This window comes from Magnolia sinica, chromosome 16 (genome assembly GCF_029962835.1).
Source record: "Magnolia sinica isolate HGM2019 chromosome 16, MsV1, whole genome shotgun sequence".
Lineage (NCBI taxonomy): Eukaryota > Viridiplantae > Streptophyta > Magnoliopsida > Magnoliales > Magnoliaceae > Magnolia > Magnolia sinica.
In genome coordinates this window covers 11363093-11382195 of record NC_080588.1, presented here as the reverse complement: position 1 = coordinate 11382195, position 19103 = coordinate 11363093, and positions in this window count along the sequence as shown.

Genomic DNA, 19103 nt, shown 5'->3' with positions numbered 1-19103 from the left:
TGACGTTCTACTATTTTTTTGTTACAAAATCACATTAGTGTTTAGTTACCATGAGGTACAAGGAAACAATCTGGTTGATGAGTTAACACATCGTACAAAACACGAGCATCAGATGCCGAACCATCCCAACCTGCAAGCACGTATACAAATTTCATAGTAAAAGTACAAGCTGACATTATATTCTGAGACAGATAACCTTTCCGATTTCGAAATGTGGCACTTGCTTCCTTAGGCAAATGTGCAGGTATATGAGTCTCATCGAGTGCCCCAATACAATCCTACAAAAACGTTGTTATGACTTTTAGGTTGTTATTTACAAATTAGCATATAATTAATTTCATTCAAATATGTAAATCACTGATTATTTTACCTGAAAATATGATGACCACATATGATTATCAGATATCTCTTTCGGTGTATGTAAATCTGGAAACTTCACATATTCAAGATAAAGTTCAATCACAACATCAAGAACTCTTCGGAAATGACGACTAACGGTCTCACCAGACTTGGAAAAGCGGCGACCAATGACCCGGTTTCTTACATTGTGGCCTATTGTATGCAGGAATAATACCACTTGTTCCTCCAAACTGCACATCCTTGAATTTGAAAGTAAATTTCGATCTCTTAGTAGAGAGCATAATTCGAAGAACTTATCCTGACTCATTCTTAACTGTGCTAAACAGTCAATAACACTCTTTTTAATGATTCCATTTATGAATCTATTTCTCTCAATATCACCACCTTTAGGCGATGCCTTCATACAATATCGCCGATACTATTCAACAGCTCCCATGACACACGTAGATGCTGCGATCACGGTTAATGCAGTAATTATTTCATTTTCATTCCATTCACTACATGAAGACTGATCTCTGCTGTTTTCCCCAATATGAGACACCATTTTGTCAAATGGGGGCTTCGCCTGTTATTCTTCTCAGTTATTTTGTAATTATTAATGCATACGACATAACTTAAGTAAATGTACAGCGATGAATACAAGTGTACTAAAAAAAGAAAAAAAGGAACACAACATACGATTTCTTAACAGGAAAGGCACATATGAGATATATGTAAATATGGGGATTAAAAAATGCAAGCAGTCTTTGCAATATCACATGATACAATGGAAAAAAATGAGTCATTGATTAGGGAAATTTTAACAGTCGCCCAACAGGAAATTACATATATCAGGAAATAGATGTTGGTCTCATACACATGTATTGAATTTAGGCATGATTAGACAGAGTATAGATACGCACCTCTGTTCGTTGTTAATGAACTGATTAGTATGACGATTTGCACGTATGCAAATAGTGGTTTCTTCATCAATGGTCAGAAAATTCTGTAAAATAATCTGATTTCAACATGAAATTTGAAAGTAGAATGGAAACGATATTCTTTCCAAAATTAAAAAAATTGCTTACAAAACACTAGAAATTTGATCTTGTAGTCTTTCGGACAGATGTATCATATGCGATGAATATTCATAGCATTATAGACAACAATATCTAGAAACAGCAGGTTTCGACTTGCATTTACTCGGATGCTGTATTAAGACATTATAATATATTGAGGTTGGAGTATTACCTTATACAGTCAACGCAGCATTGTGAGAAACAAACCCTTGAAAAAGACAACAGAACAGTGGTTTTTGGGTGGAAGGAAATGGGCGAGGGAAGCATCTGATATAGGGAGAAACTTGAAAAAGAGTAAGCATCGGCAGATGGATATCATAAATATTCTAACAGTGTATGACATGCATTGGTTATGTCCCACATGTCATGAGGTGAATCCATTAACAGGATTCAGTTCAGATACGATTTTACCTCATGCAAATCCAGACATGGCAAAAAATCGGATTGAAAAGTTTCGCCAGATAGACCCTCTGTGTAGGGTAAAGGAGAGAGGTGTATACGAAAGTACTCATCTCCTCCTGTAAAAGAGGGTACACGGAGAGAAACGGTATCCATGAATGAAAGGATGGATATGGTCCTTTTATAACAATGATCAGCTATTGTCCTAGATTGTATAGTGGGAAGAGAAACACATACCTTCTTTCACTTCTGCCCTTAGGGTAAGATATTTTGGGCGTAAGAAAAATCATGTTTATGGAATGATAGCCCTAAGAAGAGGACATCTCATCTTCAACGTAGGCGAAGAAGACGAAGCAAACAACTGCGTCTATGTCTAAGATGTCGCCATAAACCCATTCATTCCTCTTGCAAGAGGTTTGAAAACGACGGAGAAGAAGAACGAGGGCACAGGAAGAGGAGATGGACTAGCGAAGCACGCAGCCTTCTGGTGAAAGAGGTGGTGCAGTGAAATGACTTCACTGCACTGCCCGATGTCTTCGTAATGTACGTCCGAACCGCGTGTCCATGCAGTTCTGGTTCAGCGTTGTATTCGCGTGCCACGTACAGACGCGGATTTCAAATCCAATTCAAACGGCGTATATTGTATTTATTAATAATAAAATAACGCAGTACATTAGGTCCTGACAATCCAAACACGCCCTAAAGTGTCTCTCTTGAACTATTAGAGAACCTTAACAAAAGGACAAAAGGCAAAAAGAACAAAGCTTGTGCATTTTGTTATGAACTAAAATGCAGAGTGTGAGAGGTCTTTGACAAAAGAAGAAGAGAATGAAGGAAAGTTAGGACTAGATATGAGAGATTATCTGCCTCACAAAATAAAATAATAAATAATAAAAATAAATCGAGAAAGAAGAAAGGAAAGATTTGTGGAGAACATGTTTGGACACCTCTCTTGAGTATCCAGCATGTGGCACTTTTTGATCACGTTGTTGGGACGTTTCGTCTGTTTTGATTTTGACAAGTGTTGTGTTGTGCGCAACACAGCAAAAACCCGGAAAGTAGAAGTGTCCCGCGACGCGGACTGCAGTAGCCAGTAATTATTTGACGGAAGGTAGAAATGACCAAATTGTATTGAGCGATTCTGCTACAAAATTCAATTACATTTCTTTTTAGTAGGTTCCAAGTAATTGCAATTTCAGTGCCATCTCGCCAAAATCAGTATCTGGTCATTTTGTCTCTATTGAATTTCAACTAATTATTGTTACTTCAACACAATTCAACAGTGCATCCAGTTGCCGCCCCAAACCAAGCCTGTTGTAATATACATACAAAAAAAAAAAAAAAAAAAAACTCAGAAATTAAAGATAAGCGGCTATGCATTATGATACTTGGATCCTTCAAAAACAGAGTCGGTCGCTCGGATGACGGTTCTCCCTCCTGAGGAATGTAATTTACGTTTATCCGGATTTTGAATTCTATGTATCGGTTATTTTGAATGTATAGCGAATCATGCGAATTCGGCAACGATTTCAACTTGTATTGTTGGGGAAGTATTTTAAGTTGGTTATGCATATGAGCTTTGGCAATTCCTTGCCATATCAGTATACTAAGAAGTTGGATTTCATGGACAGACGTGGTCCATTGCTTTCCGGACGTGTGATAGTTGTATGTCGGTGACTGAATCCGACCTCCCGTTCGCTTCCAATGCTCGCAGTGGGAGAAAAATATCCAAAGGAATCAACATTTTTGGAGCACATTTTTACCTTATTAGGATACAAGAGAAGCAACCAGTCTGCAAGCATGTTGATCTGTTCAGTTTGTATTAGGGGGTCCATGGTTGCCTGATGCGGACCGTTGATTTAATGCGCTGCTTTCTGCATCGATAATGCTCCAAAAATCTCTGGGTGGGTGATCCAATCCATCCAATCTTCGTCCTTTCTTTAGTTGGATTTAGGACTGCCAGCGAAACATTAGAGTTTTCACGTTGAGTTTCAGGTCAGGTCCAGCCATTTTAGGGCCCCGCTATCTCAATGTCTTTTTTACGAAGGAGCCAAGAACACCATATCCCACCTAAGACTCCAACCATAGTTCACCACCATTTTCACTTACCCTTTTGTGCGGCACTCATGTACCACAATCCAGACCGTCCAAATTGTGGGGACACTACGGATGGAGCTTATTTATAAAATTACACCGACCAAGCAATCCGAACCATTGAATTGATGGCTATCAAATTCAGTGTTTAAAGTAAAACAGTGGTTTAAGAGGTTTGTAAAGTTTCACCTGTGTTAAAGCCTTGCCTGCAGGCATACCAGGCCAGCTCATTAGAATGGCCACCTCCCAAAACATGGATTGATCGGATGGAAACAGCCCACATTACTACTAGTTGGACGATGAATATTACTCGATGGACACTGTTGGCTACTTTTTGCATGGTTATGATATTGGGTTTTGGATATTGGTTTATCTAAGAGGGAACAGTTGTAATGAACGGCTCGGATCAACGAGCACATTTACTGATATGGGTCAGTGAAATGTTGGTACGGTTAATCCCTTCACCAAAATATAAGGTCTGATGCAATGAAGTAATGAGATTCGACTTAGGATGTCGACGGACGTTAGTACATGAAATAAAAATGGTTTTTTCTTTCCATCTTATTTTATTTTATTATTTAAAATTTTTGTTGTTGTTGTTGTCGTCGTTGAAATTTCGTGACACATGGATTATTGTAGTGGTGGACAACTACACCTTACCAACCTACTCCTTGAACAGTAGACCCGTGACTTGTCTAAGTCATCATTTCCTGTAACAATAGGGACCGGAGTAAGTGCGGCCCTTACTCTGGGGCCTAACTTAATGTATTTATTCTATATCTATGCCATTCATTTTTTATTTTTTATTTTTTATATCATTTTAGGGTATGAGCCCAAAAATAATAAAGAACCAAGCTTCAAAATGATAAAGATCCAAGCTTCAAAATGATAAAGATCGAAGCTTCAAGTGGACCATACTATAAAAAACAGTGGTGTGATTGAATGCCCCACCATTAAAAACTTCCTACGAACCATCATAATGTTTCCTGTAATGTTTATTTTCCATCCAACCTGTTGATAAGGTCACATAAACCTAGATGAAGGGAAAAAAAACAAATATTAGCTTGATCGAAAACTTTTGTGGCCCATTAATGGTCAATCACCAGTGTTTCCTATGGTATGGCCACTTGATAATTAGATCTTCTTCTTTTTTGGAATAATGCTCTAAAATGATCTGAAAAAATGGATGGGCGGAGTGGATACAGAATACATGCATCAAGTTGGGCCACATGGTAAGGGCCTCACCGTCTTGGGTGAGGCCCGGCCGCACCTAATCCGCTCAGTAACAGTAACTGTTACAATAGGTCCCATCCAGGGTCACCCTCCACGTGTGTATCCATCCGGGCCGTCCACCAAGAGGGGTCTGATTTTCGGGACAGGGAACATATATAACTGGGGCCCAGGTGATGAATGGCCCCGATCTTACAACTAGATCATGTCAACTTGCTCTTGAACAGTAGACTTCTGACTTATCTCAGTCAAAGGTTACCTGTTGATCAAGCCCATGTCCTAACATGATCTAGATAAAAAAGATGGACGGGATGGATTTCTCAAAAACATCACGGTGGGCCCCACATAGCTTCTGACAGCAGGAACTTCCTGCGACAGGGTGTCGCAGGTACGTAACCTGTGACAGGAACCGACATCACGGGGAGACGGATTGGCCACTGCCCCTGACATCAGCCCCCTGGCTGGTAGTCGGTGCTACGTGGGCCCCCACATGATGTATGTATTTCATCCACTCCGTTCATCCATTTTTAAAGATCATTTTAGGGATTGATACAGAAACTGATAGGGATATAAATTTTAGGTGGACCACACCACAGGAAAACAATAATGATTGGATATCCACCATTAAAATCCTCCTAAGGCCCACTGTACTATTTATTTGACATCCAATCTGTTGATTCGGTCCTAAAGACCCAGATGAAAGGAAAAAATAAATATCAGCTTGATCCAAAACTTTTATGGCTCCCAAAACGTTTTTAATGGTCAACATTCATTCAACACTTAAAAATAAATATCAGCTTGATCCAAAACTTTTATGGCTCCCAAAACGTTTTTAATGGTCAACATTCATTCAACACTGTTTCATATAATGTGGTCCACTTGAGATTGAGATATACATCATTTTTTTCTTTCATACCATAAAATGATCTATAAATATAGATGGACAGCATGAATGCAATATATAAATCATGGTGGGGCCCACAGAGCACTGACCATCAGCCAATGGCTGGTGGCAGGGGGAGTAGCCAATCGGTTTCCATATCATAGGCTCTATCTATGCCACTCTTCACGTGCAGGTGACAACCAGGCTGTCCATCAGGAAGGGTCTGATTTTCAGCAACGTTATTGGGGCCCACTTAATGAATGGCCCCGATCTTAAAACTAGACATTATCAAATTGCTATTGAACCGTAGACTCTCAGCCTGAAACAATAACTGTTACCGTAGGTCCCATCCAGGACGACTCTCCTATGCATGCGACATCCACGCTATTCATCCACGTGTTTTACCCTACTTCTGACAGTCCAGAGAGAGCCAAATAGAAACATGTGTAATTGTATGGAAAATACAGTGCGCAAGAGATTTTTTTTTTTTTTTTTTTTTTTAACTTAAAGCTATTTATGCGTCGTAATTACAACGGGCATTGATCCAATGATACACGTCATCTCATGACAGGACATGGCTAAGCAAAAAGCAGTAAATCGAAAAGATTAGTTAAAGGGACGTGTGTCAAAGAGGAAAAGATTTAAAAGACCAACATGCAGCAAATCAGCTATTATACTTGTTAATTAAAAAATAAAATACATTAGAGATAACGATCATATTGGTTTATAAATAGTAATGAATTCAAAGAAGCATGTCATCCCACAGCAAATCAATTAAACTAATTAAATTATTTTTCCCTATAATAATTTAGCTTTATCATACGAGTATCCAAGTTTACACTTTTATATTGGGCTATTTCCGGTATTAATACAATCAATTCATCTCTCAAAAAGGCATCTTGCAGTTGCTCCTTATAACCGACTGTAAGTATTTTCTTTTTGTTTGACGGTTTCCACTTATAAAAGTTATTTCGTATGGAAGGCAAGTGTAACCCATCTTCAGAGGAAGAACTCTACCCTCCGATATTCGTCTAATTATCTTATAACTATCTGGTGCAACCCATCTTCAGAGGAAGAACCCTACCCTTCGATAATCATCTAATTATCTTATAATTATCTTGCAAGTGGTTGAATAGGCGATCGATAATCTCATATCCTGGTCATATATGATCCCACTTGACATATCTGCCTATCTTAGCACCTGGGGTCAAGTTGTTCAGTTTGAATCGAGCCATATAATTGATTTTGGCATGCCCGCATACACCACATGTGACCAAAATAAACCGAGTGTGACCAAAAAAAGAAATCTAAAGCGTTCATGATGTTCTAAATAATAACAATAAGCAAAACCTAAAATATGAAATCAATCTGACAAGTGGGCCCTGATCATGAGATCCTATGATGGGCTTTACTTGATTATTGGGCCCACTTTAATGAACCAAAACTCCATCTTCTAACTAGGAGACCCTCCCTAGATGTCGTCATCGAGCCAGATCGACGGTGGGATTCTCCCTCTCTTTATGTACATGCGTAGGGGGCGGCGTGCGTGCGCGTGTGCACGTGATGTCCCCATCAATTCTCCCCGGCTGTGAAGATTTCGCCACTGGCGAAATAAAACTCATGAACCACTCCAGGATGTCAAGATTAAGTCTCTAAAGCTCCTCCTTAATGAGTCACGTACTGTCTAAAGCTGGGCGTGACTTCCGTAAGGTACTTTTGAAACCTTCTGTCCGACGTTGAAACTATCTGATAATCCAGGATATCCTCTATTTTCTATTTGAGTGTGTGAAAGTTAGGTATGGGAGGCAGAGGCTAAGAAGAAAGATTAGGAAGAGTAAGTATGGGATGTTGATGCTGGGAAAAGGGGTCGGGATGAGTAGGTATAGGATGTAGAGGCTGAAAAAAATGATCCGTAAGGATATGTATGGGAGGTAGAAACTGAGAAGAAAGATTAAGAAGAGTAGGTATCAGAGGTAGAGGCTGGAAAAAGGGTTCGGGACGGGTAGGTGTGGGTAGAGGATGGAAAAATGGGTTGGGAAGGGTAGGTATGGGAGGTATAGGCTGGGAAGATGGGTCGAGAGGGGCCATGGATCAAGGAATAAATCTGAAGAATCAAGATGGGTGGACGAATGGTCAGACAAAGTATCAATGGTCCCCTAAAAAGTAATTAGATCCTTCACATTGAATGCGAAACTAATTCCCATGGAAGGTGGAAGATCTACCCCATACGCATTGAGACCGTTTCGTTTTATAATTTTGAAGGGTCTAGCGCTACGCGCGTATAACTTACGAATGACCTCCAGAAGATACCACTCGGGCCTGACGCGGACCATCATAAAGTCCCTAATATTGAATTTTTTGAAACATTCATGCTGATTTGCAGAAAATTTATAATGTTCATTACTAGTAGTGATCTTTTGTCTGATTTCTTGATGTCATGAATGAATGTGATGCGCAAAAGACTTTGCAGGCTCTAACAGCCTATGGGACAGTGACATAGGGATGATATCAATAGGTTTCTCAGGTTTATAACCAGTGAGGACTTCATAAGGACTTAGACCTGTGGACCTATCGACAGAACTATTAAACGCAAACTCGGTTGTAGGTATTACGGTGTCCCATGTTCTAGTGTGGTCTATATCTCTCGTAGGGGGAGACTCATCTGGTAGATCATCAGGATAGATATCACAAAACTTATCCACTACAGGAATGACCTCAGTAAGTAACTTTACACTAGTCTCTAGTGCACTCTCTCTAACCACAAGGCCGTACATGTTGTACCCCACAAAATAATGGTCTTGATGTCCCTCATGGGGTGGGTGCACGAGTGAACGCCCATAACTACTTCCTTGGCCAACTCCATTCATTGGTCTATCCTCCTGGCCACTTGCCTAAGATTGAACATCTACCCTAATGGGGGGTTTGTCCCGGTGGAGGCCTTTAGTTAGATAATTTGCACATCAAATTGATTAAAGCATTGGTCTATATGTTGTTCCAAGCGCCTACTCATAGACTCGATCTGCTGGGATAGTTTGTTTAATGACTCTAGCAGCTGCTCCACATTTAGAGTAGGGTACAAACCAAAACCATGACTCGTACATATATGTGTACACTTGCTAACTCCACCTAAGGACTTTCTATGACGACTATACGCAACTAGATATGACTAAATGATGTTATGAGACTCTATATAAGGGAAACTACGCAGTGTTACTAAAATCCAGCATCATAGTTGGTGAAATACGGGAATAACAGAAAGTTACAGCAATGTGAATTGCTAACAAAAATTTCAGCGACTAATATCAGGGACTACGGGCTTCTAAACAGCTATATGTGATGAAACTGGATGCATGAAGAACTTAAACAAACTAATCTTGAACATATAATGTATTTCCCTATAAGAACCTTAAGCTCTTATACCAAATTTGATGCAGGATATGAATTTCAAGCATAATGTGCAAGATTTTCAGGCGTTAGATCGCACTAGTTCAAAAACAATTACACAAAATTTCAGATCCCACACAAAAGTTCAAACACTCAATCAAAGGGAATCTTATGCGGATCCAGGCCTACACATACTAGGGCCGGATCAATCAAAATTATAGACCAAATAATAATCAAAGGAGGGTAAATTCATCCACATATGCATAGAAATAATTTCTCAATCCAAGGGGTTCACAGATTTCAATTCGGGAAACACTAAGGTTGAAGAAATGGCATAAACTTAGGGATTGAAGTAATTTAATGTTAGGTTTAGGGGTTTGGGGTGAAAGAGGAGTAAAAGAGAATAGAGAGAGACGAACCAGAGAAGTATCACACATGTGGACAATAGTAATAGCCCAGACGCATGTGCGTGTGATCCCGGACGCACGTGTGTGGGGCCCACTATTCAGAAAAAGGCCACTTTGGCCCTAGTCGACCAAGAATGGACTCCAAAACCTCCAAATTTCAACTCGATCTGATGCATGGTTTATGGACGGTGCTCCGTCGAAGTTTCAGCCCCCTTGTAGGGCCAGATTCTGGAAACTGACTATAGAAAAAAAATGACTGCAAAACAAGTGGATTTGAGGCGAAGATGATCGAAGGATGGATGAAATAAGATGGAGGGGCGGATTGGGATAAACGTGGCTTCGCACCACGGTAGTTAACCCTTCGAAAAGGGAGGGCTTCGCACCCACTTTAATCTCAGCTCTTCGAAAAGGGAGGGCTTTGCACCCACTTTAATTTTTTGCACAACTCAGAAACTTAGAAAGCAGAAAAACCACGCAGGAATTTTTGTTTTACTTCAATTAATAAAAAGAACTACAAGGGATGCCTATTTATAGGGAAAACCTTATACCCCTAAACTCGCGCAATGTGCGCAACCTATTATTTGGCGATGAAGTAAACTAAAATAAAAACCAAATAAAGAAATCTAAAACGTTCATAATATTCTGAATAATAACAATAAAAAAAACCTAAAATATGAAATCAATCCGACTAGTGAGACCCGATCATGAGATCTCATGATGGGCTTTACTTGATTACCGGGCCCACTCTAATGAACTAAAACTCCGTCTTCTAAATAGGAGACCTTATCTAAACATCGTCATCGAGCCAGATCGACAGTGGGGCCCTCCCTCTCCTTCCGTACGTGCGTAGAGGGCAACGTGCGTACGCATGTGCGCGTGATGTCCCCATCATAAAGTCTCTCTTAAACTATTAGAGAACCTTAACAAAAGGACAAAACGCAAAAAGAACAAAGCTTATGCATTTTGTTATGAACTAAAATGCAGAGTGTGAGAGGTTTTTGACAAAAGAAGAAGAGAATGGAGGCAAGTTTGTGCTGGATATGAGAGATTATCTGCCTCACAAAATAAAATAATAAATAAGAAAAATAAATCGAGAAAGAAGAAAGGAAAGATTTGTGGAGAACATGTTTAGACACCTCTCTTGAGTATCCAGCATGTGGCACTTTTTGATCACGTTGTTGGGACGTTTCGTCTGTTCTGATTTTGATAAGTGTTGTGTTGTGCGCAACAAACCAAAAACCTGGAAAGTAGAAGTGTCCCGCGACGCGGACTGCAGTAGCCAATAATTATTTGAACAGAAAGTAGATATGACCAAATTGTATTGAGCGATTCTGCTCCAAAATTCAATTACGTTTCTTTCTAGTAGGATCCAAGTAATTGCAATTTCAGTGCCATCTCCTCAAAATTAGTATCTGGTCATTCCCTCTCTAATGAATTTCAACTAGTTATTGTTACTTCAACACAATTCAACAGTGCATCCAGTTGCCGCCCCAAACCAAGCCTGTTGTAATATAACCAAAAAAAAAAAAAAAAAAACAGAAGCCAGAAATGAAAGATAAGCGGCTATGCATTATGATACTTGGATCCTTCAAAAATAGGGTCGGTCGCTCGGATGACGGTTCTCCCTCCTGAGGAATGTAATTTACGTTTATCCGGATTTTGAATTCTATGTATCAGTTATTTTGAATGTTTAGCGAATCATGCGAATTTGGCAACGATTTCAACTTGTATTGTTGGGGAAGTATTTTAAGTTGGTTATGCATATGAGCTTTGGCAATTCCTTGCCATATCAGTATACTACGAAGTTGGATTTCATGGACGGACGTGGTCCATTGCTTCCTGGACTTTGTATGTCCGTGACTGAATCCGACCGTCCGTTCGTTTCCAATGCTCGCAGTGGGAGAAAAATATCCAAAGGAATCAACATTTTTGAAGCACATTTTTACCTTATTAGTATACAAGAGAAGCAACCAGTCTGCAAGCATGTTGATCTGTTCAGTTTGTATGAGGGAGTCCCATGGTTGCCTGATGCAGACCGTTGATTTAATCTGCATCGATCATGCTCCAAAAATCTCTGGGTGGGTGATCCAATCCATCCAATCTTCGTCCTTTCTTTGTTGGATTTAGGACTGCCAGCGAAACATTAGAGTTTTCACGTTGAGTTTCAGGTCTGGTCCAGCCATTCTAGGGCCCCGCTATCTCAATGTCCGTTTTACAAAGGGGCCAAGAACACCGTATCCCACCTAAGACTCCAACAATAGTTCACCACCATTTTCACTTACCCTCTTGCGCGGCACTCATATACCACAATCCAAACCGTCCAAATTGTGGGGACACTACGGATGGAGCTTATTTATAAAATTACACCGACCAAGCAATCCGAACCATTGAATTGATGGCTATCAAATACAGTGTTTAAAGTAAAACAGTAGTTTAAGAGGTTTGTAAAGTTTCACCTGTGTTAAAGCTTTGCCTGCAGGCGTACCAGGCCAGCTCATTAGAATGGCCACCTCCCAAAACATGGATTGATCGGATGGAAACAGCCCACATTACTACTAATTGGACTATGAATATTACTCGATGGACACTGTTGGCTAATTTTTGCATGGTTATGATATTGGGTTTTGGATATTGGTTTATCTAAGAGGGAACAGTTGTAATGAACGGCTCGGATCAACGAGCACATTTACTGATATGGGTCAGTGAAATGTCCGTACGGTTGATCCCTTCACCAAACTATAAGGTCTGATGCAATGAAGTAATGAGATAATGAGATTCGACCTAGAATGTAGACGGACGTTAATGCATGAAATAAAAATGGCTTTTTCTTTCCATCTTATTTTATTTTATTATTTATAATTTTTTTTTGTTGTCGTCGTAGTTGAAATTTCAAAACACATGGATTATTGTAGTGGTGGACAACTACACCTTACCAACCTGCTCCTTGAACAGTAGACCCGTGACTTGTCTAGGTCATCATTTCCTGTAACAATAGGGACCGGAGTAAGTGCGGCCCTTATTGTGGAGCCTACCTTAATGTATTTATTCTATATCTATGCCATTCACTTTTTATTTTTTATTTTTTATATCATTTTAGGGTATGAGCCCAAAAATAAGAAAGATCCAAGCTTCAGGTGGACCATACTATAAAAAACAATGGTGTGATTGAATGCCCCACCATTAAAAACTTCCTACGAACCATCATAATGTTTCCTGTAATGTTTATTTTCCATCCAACCTGTTGATAAGGTCACATAAACCTAGATGCTGGGAAAAAAACAAATATTAGCTTGATCAAAAACTTTTGTGGCCCATTAATGGTCAATCACCAGTGTTTCCTATGATATGGGCCACTTGATAGTTAGATCTTCTTTTTTGGAATAATGCTCTAAAATGATCTGGAAAAATGGATGGGTGGCATGGATACATAATACATGCATCAAGTTGGGCCACATGGTAAGGGTCGTTCCGTCTTGGGTGAGGCCCGCCGCACGTAATCCGCTCAGTAACAGTAACTGTTACCATAGGTCCCATCCAGGGCCACTCTCCACGTGTGTACCCATCCGGGCCATCCACCAAGAGGGGTTTGATTTTCGGGATGGGAAACATATATAACTAGGGCCCAGGTGATGAATGGCCCCGATCTTACAACTAGATCATGTCAACTTACTCTTGAATAGTAGACTTCTGACTTATCTCAGTCAAAGGTTACCTGTTGATCAGGCCCATGTCCTAACATGATCTGAAAAAAAAAAGATGGACAGGATGGATTTCTCACAAACATCACGGTGGGCCCCACATAGCTGCTGACTGCAGGGACTTCCTGCCACAGGGTGTCGCAGGCAATCCGCGTACGTAACCTGTGACAGGAACCGATATCATAGGGAGACGGATTGGCTACTCCCACCAGCCACAGGCGGTGCTATGTGGGCCTGGCATGATGTATGTGTTTCATCCATTTTTACATATCATTTTAGGGATTGATACAAAAACTGAGAGGGATATAAATGATATAAATTTTAGGTGGACCACACCACAGGAAAACAATAATGATTGGATATCCACCATTAAAATCCTCCTAAGGCCCACTGTACTATTTATTTGACATCCAATCTATTGATTAGGTCATAAAGACCCAGATGAAGGGAAAAACTAATTATCAGCTTGATCCAAAACTTTTATGGCCCCCAAAATGTTTTTAATGGTCAACGTTCATTCAACATTGTTTCATATAATGCGGTCCACTTAAGATTGAGATATACCTCATTTTTTCTTTCATATCTTAGAATGATCTATAAAAATAGATGGCAACATGAATGCAACATATAAATCATGGTGGGCCCACAGAGGGAGTGGCCAATCCATTTCCCATATCTTAGGCTCTATCTATGCCACTCTTCACGTGCAGGTGACATCCATGCGGTCCATGAGGAAGGGTCTGATTTTTAGCAACGTTATTGGGGCCCACTAAATGAATGGCCCCGATCTTAAAACTAGACTTTATCAAATTGGTCTTGAACCGTAAACTATCAGCCTGAAACAATAACTGTTACCGTAAGCCCCATCCAGGACCACTCTCCCGTGCATGCGACATCTACGCTATTCATCCGGGTGTTTTACCCTATTTCTGACAGTTCAGAGATAGTCAATTAGAAACTACATGTGTCAAATACAGTGTGCAAAAGTTTTTTTCAAATACTTGAAGCTATTTGTGCGTCGTAAATACAACGGGCATTGATCCGATGATACACGTCGTCTCGTGATAGGACATGGCTAAGCAAAAAGCAGTAAATCAAAAAGATCAGTTAAAGGGATGTGTATCAAAGAGGAAAGGATTTAAAAGACCAACGTGCAGCAAATCAGCTATTATAATTGTTAATTAAAAAATAAAATACATTGAGATAACTATCATATTGGTTTATAAATAGTAATGGATTCAAACAAGTATGTCATCTCACACTAAATCAATCAAACTAATTAAATTATTTTTCCCTATAATAATTTAGCTTTATCATACGAGTATCCAAGTTTATGCTTTTATATTGGGCTATTTCCGGTATTAATACAATCAATTCGTCTTTCAAAAAGGCATCTTGCAGTTGCTCCTTATAACCGACTGTAAGTATTTTCTTTTTGTTTGACGGTTTCCACTTATAAAAGTTATTTCGTATGGAAGGCAAGTGCAACCCATCTTCAGAGGAAGAACCCTACCCTTCGATAATCATCTAATTATCTTATAACTATCTTGCAAGTGGTTGAATAGGCGATCGATAATCTCATATCCTGGTCATATATGATCCCACTTGACATATCTGCCTATCTTAGTGCCTCGGGTCAAGTTGTTCAGTTTGAATCGAGCCATATAATTGGTTTTGGCATGCCCGCACACACCACATGTGACCAAAACAAACCGAGTGTGACCAAAAAAAGAAATCTAAAGCATTCATGATATTCTAAATAATAACAATAAGCAAAACCTAAAATATAAAATCAATCCGACAAGTGGGCCCCGATCATAAGATCCTATGATGGGCTTTACTTGATTATTGGGCCCACTTTAATGAACCAAAACTCCATCTTCTAATTAGGAGACCTTCCCTGGATGTCGTCATTAAGCCAGATCGACGGTGGGGCTCTCCCTCTCTTTATGTACATGCGTAGGGGGCGGCGTGCGTGCGCGTGTGCACGTGATGTCCCCATCAATTCTCCCCGGCTGCGAAGATTTCGCCACTGGCGAAATAAAACTCCTGAACCACTCCAGGATGTCAGGAATAAGTCTCTAAAGCTCCTCCTTAGTGAGTTACGTACTGTTTAAAGCTGGGCGTGACTTCCGTTTAACCAAGTACTTCTGAAACCTGCTGTCCGACGTTGAAACTATCTGATAATCCAGAATATCCTCTATTTTCTATCTGAGTGTGTGAAGGTTAGGTATGGGAGGTAGAGGATAAGAAGAAAGATCAGGAAGAGTAAGTATAGGATGTTGATGCTGGGAAAAGGGGTCGGGATGGGTACGTATAGGATGTAGAGGCTGAAAAAAAGGGTCGGGAAGGGTAGGTATGGGAGGTAAAGGCTGAGAAGAAAGATTCAGAAGAGTAGGTATCAGAGGTAGAGGCTGGAAAAAGGATTCGGGACGGGTAGGTGTGGGTAGAGGATGGGAAAATGGGTTGGGAAGGGTAGGTATGGGAGGTATAGGCTGGGAAGATGAGTCGAGAGGGGGTCACGGATCAAGGAATAAATCTGAGGAATCGGGATGGGTAGACGAATGGCCGGACAAAGTATCAGTGGTCCCCTAAAAAGTAATTAGATCCTTCACATTGAATGCGAAACTAATTCTCATGAAAGGTGGAAGATCTACCTCATACGCATTAGGACCGTTTCGTTTTATAATTTTGAAGGGTCTAGCGCTACGCGCGTGTAAGTTACGAATGGCCTCCAGAAGATACCACTCAGGCCTGATGTGGACCATCATAAAGTCCCTAATATTGAATTTTTTGAAACATTCATACTGATTTGCAGAAAATTTGTAATGTTCATTACTAGTAGTGATCTTCTGTCTGATTTCTTGATGCCATGAATGAATGTGATGCACAAAAGACTCTGCAAGCTCTAACAGCTTATGGGACAGTGACATAAGGACGATATCAATAGGTTTCTCAAGTTTATAACCAGTGAGGACTTCATAAGGACTTAGACCTGTGGACCTATCGACAGAACTATTAAACGCAAACTCGGCTGTAGGTATTACGATGTCCCATGTTCTGATGTGGTTTATATCCCTCCTAGGGGGAGACTCATTTAGTAGATCATTAGGACAGACATCACAAAACTCATCCACTACAGGAATGACCTCAGTGGGTAACTTTACACTAGTCTCTAGTGCACTTTCTCTAACCACAAGGCCGTACATGTTGTGCCCCTCAAAATAATGGTCTTAATGTCCCTCATGGGGTGGGTGCATGGGTGAACGCCCATAACTACTTCCTTGGCCAACTCCATTCATTGGTCTATCCTCCTGGCCACTTGCCTGAAATTGAACATCTACCCTAATGGGGGGTTTGTCCCGGTGGAGGCCTTTAGTTAGATAATGTGCACATCAAATTGATTAAAGCATTGGTCTATATGTTGTTCCAAGCGCCTACCCATAGACTCGATCAGCTGGGATAGTTTGTTTAGTGACTCTAGCAGTTGCTCCACGTTTAGAGTAGGGTGCAAACCAAAACCATGACTTGTACATGTGGGCATACACTTGCTAACTCCACCTAAGGACTTTCTATGACGACTATACGCAACTAGATAGGACAAAATGATGCTATGAGACTCTATATAAGGGAAACTACGCAGTATTACTGAAATCTAGCATCATAGTTGACGAAATACAGGAATAACAGAAAGTTACAGCAATGTGAATTGCTAACAAAAATTTTAGCGACTAATATCAGGGACTATGGGCTTCTAAACAGCTATATGTGATGAAATTGGATGCATGAAGGACTTAAACAAACTAATCTTGAACATGTAATGTATTTCCCTATAAGAACCTTAAGCTCTTTATACCAAATTTGATGCAGGATATGAATTTCAAGCATAATGTGCAAGACTTTCAGGCGTTAGATCGCACTAGTTCAAAAACAATTACACAAAATTTCACATCCCAGACAAAAGTTCAAACACTCAATCAAGGGGAATCTTATGCGGATCCAGGCCTACACATACTAAGGCTGGATCAATCAGAATTATAAACCAAACAATAATCAAAGGAGGGTAAATTCATCCACATATGCACAGAAATAATTCCTCAATCCAAGGGGTTCACAGATTTCAATTCGGGAAATACTAAGGTTGAAGAAAGGGCATAAACTTAGGGATTGGAGTAATTTAATGTTAGGTTTAGAGACTTGGGGTGAAAGAGGAGTAAAAGAGAATAGAGAAAGATGAACCAGAGAAGTATCACACATGTGGACAACAGTAATAGCCCAGACGCATGTGCGTGTGATCCCGACCGCACATGTGTGGGGCCCACTATTAAAAAAAAGGCCACTTTGGCCCTAGTCGACCAGGAATGGACTCCAAAACCTCCAAATTTCAACTCGATCTGATGCACGGTTTATGCACGGTGCTCTGTCGAAGTTTCAGCCCCCCTGTAGGGCCAGATTCTGGAAACTGACTATAGAAAAAAATGACTGCAAAACAAGTGGATTTGAGGCGAAGATGATCGAAGGATGGATGAAATAAGATGGAGGGGCGGATTGAGATAAATGTGGCTTCGCACCACGGTAGTTAACCCTTCGAAAAGGGAGGGCTTCGCACCCACTTTAATCTCAGCTCTTCGAAAAGGGAGGGCTTTGCACCCACTTTAATTTTTTGCACAACTCAGAAACTTAGAAAGCAGAAAAACCACGCAGGAATTTTTATTTTACTTCAATTAATAAAAAGAACTACAAGGGATGCCTATTTATAGGGAAAACCCTATACCCCTAAACTCACGCCATGTGCGCAACTTATTATTTGGCGATGAAGTAAACTAAAATAAAAACCAAATAAAGAAATTTAAAACGTTCATGATATTCTGAATAATAACAATAAGCAAAACCTAAAATATGAAATCAATCCGACTAGTGGGACCTGATCATGAGATCCCATGATGGGCTTTGCTTGATTACCGGGCCCACTCTAATGAACTAAAACTCCATCTTCTAAATAGGAGGCCCTATCTGAACATCGTCATCGAGCCAGATCGACGGTGGGGCCCTCCCTCTCCTTCCGAACGTGCGTAGAGGGCGGCGTGCGTGCGCGTGATGTCCCCATCATAAAGTCTCTCTTAAACTATTAGAGAACCTTAACAAAAGGACAAAACGCAAAAAGAACAAAGCTTATGCATTTTGTTATGAACTAAAATGCAGAGTGTGAGAGGTTTTTGACAAAAGAAGAAGAGAATGGAGGCAAGTTTGTGCTGGATATGAGAGATTATCTGCCTCACAAAATAAAATAATAAATAAGAAAAATAAATCGAGAAAGAAGAAAGGAAAGATTTGTGGAGAACATGTTTGGACACCTCTCTTGAGTATCCAGCATGTGGCACCTTTTGATCACGTTGTTGGGACGATTCGTCTGTTCTGATTTTGATAAGTGTTGTGTTGTGTGCAACACAGCAAAAACTCGGAAATTAGAAGTGTTAGGCGACGCGGACTGCAGTAGCCAGTAATTGTTTGGACAGAAAGTAGAAATGACCAAATTGTATTGAGCGATTCTGCTCCAAAATTCAATTACGTTTCTTTCTAGTAGGATCCA